The sequence below is a fragment of the Apodemus sylvaticus genome, chromosome 1 (assembly GCF_947179515.1).
Source record: "Apodemus sylvaticus chromosome 1, mApoSyl1.1, whole genome shotgun sequence".
Lineage (NCBI taxonomy): Eukaryota > Metazoa > Chordata > Mammalia > Rodentia > Muridae > Apodemus > Apodemus sylvaticus.
In genome coordinates, this window is record NC_067472.1 from 198,649,779 (window position 1) to 198,658,138 (window position 8,360).

General features: G+C 37.6%; 1 pseudogene; it reads right to left on the minus strand.

Moving 5' to 3' along the window:
* Positions 1-1,424: 1,424 nt before the first annotated feature.
* LOC127670449 (vomeronasal type-1 receptor 2-like) lies at positions 1,425-2,367 on the minus strand (annotated as a pseudogene).
* Positions 2,368-8,360: the final 5,993 nt, after the last annotated feature.

Here is an 8,360-nt window from a genome sequence, read left to right on the forward strand (position 1 = left end):
AATTGTTAGGGAGCTTATGAAGACCAAGCTGCACATCTGCTACGCATGTGACACAGGTCTAGATCCAGCACTTGAATGCTGCTCCCTTGGTGGTTCAGTCTCTGTGAGCCCCATGGGCTCCAGTTAGTTGACTCTGTCAGTCTTGTGGTGGCCTGACCCCTTCCACTCCTTCAATCCTGTCTCGCACTCTTCCACAAGACTCTTAAACGCAGCCTAATGTTTGGCTGTGGGTCTCTGCATCTGTTTCCATCAGCCATAGGATGCAATGCTGGGATTTTTAAGTGTCTTGGTCTTGTGAAGGTCACTATAGGTACCGTGAGTTTCTGCTTGCAACAATGATGTCCTGTCCAGTAGTTCACGCTCACAGAGCTCTCCCTTGTTTTCCAGCCTTACATCATTTATGAGCCCTCTTCCTTGTTCCCTCCCGAGACAAGATCTCCCGTGGGTCCTGAGTGTCATCAGTTAGTCTATGCTGACTGTCCTGGTAAAACCAGAAATCCTGCTGTCTTCATGTTCCTATAGCTGCAGCTAAAACACAAGCTCCAGTGGCTTGGTCTTTACCTGGGTGCTGGGGCTCACACTCAGGCTCTCCTGCGTGTGTAGAAACAACTGGAAGTTATTCTTTAAAATTCATGGCCTCTTTTTTCATTAATTATTGCCACAATATAAAGAGTAGAAAGCATTTATGTATTTAGGAATACCTCCATACTTGCATGCATACACACACACACACACACACACACACACAAACACATACATAACAATTAAGGAAAAAAGAGGCCATGAAATTGAAAGAATGCAAGAACAAGCACACAGCAGAGTCTGCAAGAAGAAAAAGGAAGAGGAAAATGATCTAATTATGTCATAATTTCAAAAATAAAAGAAATAACAAAAAATAATAAAATAGTAAAAATAATTATTGATGACTCAAAGTCAGCTATGGTAAAAGGACAGCCATTGGATAACTATTATTCGTTACACATAAGAGTCCCACCCACAGCAGTATGTCTGGTAGTTGGTACCTAAGAAACAGAAATTTGTTCAATGTTTAAAAGGTGTTCCATAGAACAGAAAACACCATAAAACACATAACCCAAGCTCCAAATGATATTTCAAAATTTTGATTAGAAGTATTTAAATAGAAAAAAAAACAGAAAACAAAATATTGTTGAAAATATTTAAAATATGTTCATTTTGGACAAAGTGTCATAGTTTGAGTGAGTAATAAATATTAAAATTATTAAAATTATGCACATGGAGTTCTATTCAAGAAAAATGTTAATTGCCTGAATTTTTAATAGTGTACAGAATGTCTGAATTATAGCTAATATCATTTCATGTATACAAGGTCCACATTCAAATTCTTTATTCCACGAAAAATCATTAAGACACTGTTTTAATAATGACAAAGTGTGGTTTTCAGTTCAGGCATGGAGTGAACTTTGAAAACAGCAGTACAGAAAATGAAGAAATTAATTGCAAAATAACTTTATTATTCTTCATGAGTAAAAAGGGGCAGATGGTTGGGTAGCATGCTGTAAAAATTGTATTAATCGACTCCAATCTTGGAATCTTTTCTTTTGTATAAAACCCATAAAGGGTGATGGAGTTGTTTAACCAATAAATTAACACAAAGCAGCTCACCAGAGACAGGATGCTGTGAATGGCCTTGCGCTCAGGAGATGGCTGGGAGGAAAGGCTTGGGCAGTGGAGATGCTGGGCTCTCTTGCGGTGTCTGTAGAGGAAAATCACCATGTAGAGGCTGGCCCACATCATGATGGCCACAAAGAAGAGATCGTGAATGATAATAATGGTATTAAATGACCCTGAGTTGTGGTTCCCAAAGTGCTTGTTTTGACAGTAACCATCTGAATATCCATAGCCAACATGAGTTTTATTGGTTTGGGCTATTACCATTTCAACCATATACCCGTAGATAAGTAGGTTAATAAGCCAGGAGCAAAGTAAGGAAGAAAGAATCCATGTGGAGAGTCGAGGCTTAAGCCAGGAGGCCCACTTAGAACTGCTGGGAGTGATGGTGATGACTTGGAATGTGCTTAGAACAGAGGTGGTGCAGATGGACAGACCCCGGCTGACTCTGAATGAAAACAAAACTGCCTTACAACCAACATCATCCAGAAAATTGGGTACTCCAAAGGATAACATGATATCTTTTATCAATGTGGATATGATCATCAACATATTAACGATTGTAAGGTGTGTTAAAACTGAATCTATCAACTTTTTGAAATGAGGCCTGAGGAAGAAACTGTATATATATAACATTAACAGTAATGAGTTCCCTATGACACCAAGACAAAACTGGAATATGAGAAAGATCTGGAAGACAGTGTTACTTAGAACCATGATGTTAAAATGGCTCAGGTTTGTTAGATCTAGAGTACCAAATGAATGGACTGTATTTTAAAACAATTTTAAAATGGCATTTGTAGAAAAATATACTGAATGACAGCTCAGGAGCAAAGAGAAGTGATGATGTCCAACTCTTTTCTTTCCTTTCTTCCTCCTCCTCTTCCTCTTCCTCTTCCTCCTCTTTCTCTTTGCTTCTACTTTTTCAAGTCAGGGATTCTCTGTGTTGCTCTGTATGGAACTTGCTCTGTAGACCAGGCTGGCCTTGAACTCACAAAGATCCAACTACCTCTACCTCCCAAGTGCTGGGATCTAAGTTGTGCACCACAACTGACTGAAGAAACATACAATTCCTTTCAAATGTTAGGTCTAGATATGACACTTTAGTAACTACATTCCTAGAATTCTTCATCATCTTAGAAGTTAGAATTAGGTGTTGAGAGTAGTAAAGAGTCAAATCTATACAAACATCCTTAATTCTGTTATGCAGGCAGAAGGATGAGTTGACCTATGTGAAAGTCAAATTTGCATGTTATGAGGGATTTAAAAATTATATATTCTATATGTATGAGTGTTTCACCTGCATGTCTGTGCATTATAATCATGCCTCTGAATCAGACCCTGAATCTCTGGAAGAGCAGCTACTGGTCTTTAACTGTTGAGCCATCCCTCCAGCTCCAATAAATTTCTATTCATGAGTCAATATTTTTCTTTAGCCTAAGTATCAATGTCTGTATGTTTACAACAACATTTGCTTCTAACACATATATAGTAATGTTTATACTTAATCTTTGGTATTTGGGATGCACATACATTTCTATCAACTTAGTGATGACTGAAATCTAAATTCTTAGATTTTCCTTGTGGGACTCTTTGCTTCTCACTCTATACTACATGCTGACTAGCAATGTTCTGAGGCATATCAATTCATTTTATCGATGTATTTTGCTCACAACTTAGAGCTGGGAACTCTAAGGCAGAACACAAAGGCTAGGGTGAGACTACATATCCCATTGTATTGAGCACATCTTCACAAAAAAATGTGTTTTCTGTGATATTTGGTGACCAAATAAATCAAGCTGGTTTTGACTGATAAAACCACTCTAACAAAGATTTGAATATCTTATTATTACAAAGTCAGGATGCAATTTACACTTGAAGGTTCTTTTGTATTTGTGTTATAGAGGCAGAGTTCTCAAAGCCACAGTTACACAGAGAATGACAATGACACAAGATTCATGAACTTTGACCTTGAACTTCACAATATTGTTATGCCACCTGTGTTCTGTGGATTTGGGTGCATGCATGTACAGTTGCTGTATATTAACTTTAGACACATTCATTCACTGATCTGATTATTTTTGTTACCTGAAATGCAAACCTTTAGTCGTTGCTGGATATCTTTGGATTCCTCAACAGTCTATTTTGTCCTGACAACATCTATTAGACTTTTTCCAATGTGCTGGTCTGAATTCTCGTTACATACCATGAATCACTATGAGTACCTAGTACAGTGTAAGGGAACAACATTGGAATTACTCAAAGAATGTGATGTATAGGCACAATGCTTATCTAAGTAACAAAATTAATTTCAAATTTTGTATCAATATATAAAGATTTATACCAATGATATTTTAAACTTGTATCAACATATAAATTTTGCACCAATTTAAGAAAATATGACTTCAATTATATGTCAAAATGTAGAGATTTTCATTAATGTAAGATTATGGTTATAAAATGGTTTCTTTAAGTGTAAATTTAGTAATACATTCCCACAACTCATTCAAGAACACAAGGTTTAAACACAGTCCTTCTAAAATTTACTATTACAAACTGTTTAATATGATTATGTAATACAAGTCAGATAATAAAGTTATAGTGATATAAGACTCTGACTTAATTACAATGAAGTGTTTTCAATATTATTCAAGGAGTAAATACATAGGAGTAATCAATATTTGATAATTCAGTTATTCTATATATGTAGATAGATGGCTTTCAAAAATGTCAGTGATCCACACAATGTAAGACTTAAAATCATTTATTAATAAATCTTTTGACTAGGACACAGGTCTGCTCTTCTGAGTACACCCATCCTACTTCAGAGGAGATATTGAACATCATTATTTCCATATAGAGTTACTACGATTGTGACAAGCCAGCCACTGGGCAAAAATTTCTATAATTCATCTACAGACAAAAAATACTATCCAGGAAAGGACATATGATGCAGGATAGTCAAGAGCTTAGCTCTGCAAAGACAGGATAAAATAGTTATTCATAATTTCTACTTTGCATAAGGTCTGTCACATGTTTCTGGGCCAGAAGGCTAAACACAGATGATGAAATGTTATGAGGAATATAGGAGACTGTCAAGGCAGTCAGCTACTTAAGTTGGAAGCTATGTCTTTGTGCTTCATACATAGTCAGGTAATATTTACTCTCAGATTTCTGGAAGGCTTGAAGACTAGGTTATAGTCTCATAATCAAACGTAACTTGTTTAGGACTAAAGTAGATGTTCTAGATTTGAAATGATGGTTTTCAGATGATAATACAAGTTAAAAATCAACATAATTCAGACACAAAATTATAATCTCATTAGGTTAGGATAGATGATAGAATACTATATTTAAATGGACACAATTGATAGACTAGGTGCTAAGTGTATATCATGCCATATAATTTACATAATTGTCATAGTTATGTTCAATTTATATCTGAGAGAAAGGATTCTTTTAAAATAGGCAAGATGGAGGGCTCCATACCCAGGTGGCACAGGGAGATAACTAGCCTCCCAAGAGTGCAGGCAGGTCTGAAAGCACAGGTAGGATCACCCCTCAGAGGAACCTGGCCAGAACCCTCAGGTGGAAGCCTTCCAGCTTCTGTCTGCAGCTGGAGACCATCCTCTGCCATGGGGCTCCATACACAGGTGGCTCAGGGAGAGAGTAAGCCTCCCAGGAGTTCAGAGAGGCCTGAAAGCATAGATATAACCATCCCTGCTGCTCTGAGAAATCTGCCCAGAACCCCGAGGACACAAGAACCCAGGGGAAACCTGGGACAGGAGTCTTCCAATTTCCATCTGCACCCAAAGCTGATCCTGGGCCACAGAGCTACATACACAAATACTGCTGCAAGAGAGCTGGTCTCCTAGGTGTGCCTACACGCCTGCAAGCACAGAGAGAAGTCGTGTACCAGTAGTACTGATATGCAGGCAGGCAGGATGGATAAGCCACAGTCAGTGACACCAAGAACAGCTAACACCAGAGATAACCAGATGGCAAAAGGCAAACACAAGAACAGTACCAACAGAAACCAATGTGACATGGCATCATCCAAACCCAGTTCTCCCAAAGCAGCAAACCCTAGTTACCCCAACACACTGGAAAAGCAAGATGGATTTGAAATCACATCTCATCAGGATGAAAGAGGACTTCAAGAAGGACGTAAATAACTCCATTAAATAAATACAGGAGAACATGAGTAAACAGGTAGAAACCCTTAAAAAGGAAAATAAAAATCCATTAAAGAATTACATGAAAACACAAACAAGTGAAGGAACTGAACAAAACCATCGAGAATCTAAAAATGGAAGTAGAAACTAAAAAGAAATCACAAAGGGAGACAACTCTGGAAATAGAAAAACTTGGAAAGAAATCAGGAGTCAGAAACAGATATATATATATATATAACAACTGAAGACAAGAGATAGAAGAGCAAATCTCGGGTACAGAAAATACCCTAGCAAACATTGACACAACAGTCAAAGAAAATGCAAAATGCAAAAAGGTCCTAACCCAAAACATCCAGGAAATCAAGGACACAATAAGAAGACCAAACCTAAGGATTATAGGTATGGAAGAGAGCAAAGATTTCCAACTTAAAGGGCCAGTAAATATCTTCAACTAAATTATAAAAGAAAACTTCCTTAACCTAAAGAAAGAGATGCCCATGGACATACACAAAGACTACAGAATTCCAAATAGACTGGACCAACACAGAAATTCCACCTAGACAAGAACAGAAAAAATAATAAAAACATCAAATGCACTAAACAAAAAAAGAATATTAAAAGCAGTAAAGGGAAAAGATGAAGTATCATAGAATGGCAAACTTTTAAGAAGCACACAGACTTCTCACCAGGGATCATGAAAGGTAGAACATCCTGGGCAGATCTCATACAGGCCCTAAGAGAACAGAAATGTCAACCCAGACTACTATACTCAACAAAACTCTCAATTACCATACATGGAGAAACTAAGATATTCCATGATAAAAAAAAAAAACAAGTTTACACAATAGCTTTCCACAAATCCAGCACTACAAAGGATAATAGATGGAAAATGCCAACACAAAAAGGGAAAATACACCCTAGAAAAAGCAAGAAAGTAATATTCTTTCAACAATCACTATTCCTTAATATCTCTTAACATCAAAGGAGTCAATTCTCCAATAAAAAGACATAGACTAACAGATTGGATACATAAACAGGACCCAGCATTTTGCTGCAGGAAAAACACCTCAGTGTCAAAGACAAACACTACCTTAGAGTAAAAGTCTGGAAAACAATTTTCCAAGCAAATGGTCCAAGGAAACAAACTAGAGTAGCCATTCAATATCATACATAATGGACTTTCAACCAAAAGTCATCAAAAAAGTAAAGGAAGGACACTTAATACTCATCAAAGGAAATATCTACCAAGAAGAACTCTCAATTCTGAACTTCTATGCTCCATATGAAAGGGCAACCACATTCATAATAGGGCAAAGCCAATATTGCACCACACATAACCCCTAAAGAAATAGAAGCAGTCAATGAAAGTCTCCCAAACAAATGAGGGCAGGACCAGATGGTTTTAGTGCAGAATTCTGTTAGACCTTCAAAGAAGACGTAATACTAATAGTCTTCAAACTATTCCACAAGATAGAAACATAAGGAACACTACCCAACTAATTCTATGAAGCCACAATTACGCTAATACCAAAACCACACAAAGACCCAACAAAAAAGAGAATTTCAAACCAATTTCCCTTATGAATGCAAAAATACTCAATAAAATTCTTGCCAATCAAATCCAAGAACATGAAAATGATCATTCGTCACAATCAAGTAAGCTTCATCCCAGGGATGCAGGGATGGTTGGTCATTTCATTAGATGCTGAGAAAGCATTTAACAAAATCCAAAACTCCTTCATGAAAAAAAGTCTGGGAAAGTCCCATAAGCCCCCTTTCCTCCCCCTGTCCTCCCACCCACCCCTTCCCACTTCTCTGTTCTGGTTTTGCCCTATACTGCTACACTGAGTCTTTCCAGAACAAGGGGCCACTCCTCTTTCTTCTTGTACCTCATTTGATGTGTGGATTATGTTTAGGGTATTCCAGTTTTCTAGGTTAATATCCACTTATTAGTGAGTGCATTCCATGATTGAACTTTTGAGACTGGGTTACTTCACTTAGTATGATGTTCTCCAGCTCCATCCATTTGTCTAAGAATTTCATGAATTCATTGTTTCTAATGGCTGAATAGTATTCCATTGTGTATATATACCACATTTTTTGCATCCATTCTTCTGTTGAGGGATACCTGGGTTCTTTCCAGCTTCTGGCTATTATAAATAGGGTTGCTATGAACATAGTGGAGCATATATCCTTATTACATGCTGGGGAATCCTCTGGGTACATGCCCAGGAGTTACCACTCCTGGTATAGCAGGATCTTTCGTGAAGTGACATGCCCAGTTTTCTGAGGAACCGCCAGACTAATTTCCAGAGTGGTTGTACCAATTTGCAACCCCACCAGCAGTGGAGGAGTGTTCCTCTTTCTCCACATCCTCGCCAACACCTGCTGTCTCCTGAATTTTTAATCTTAGCCATTCTGACTGGTGTAAGATGAAATCTCAGGATTGCTTTGATTTGCATTTCCCTAATGACTAATGAAGTTGAGCATTTTTTCAGATGCTTCTCTGCCATCTGAAGTTCTTCAGGTGAAAAT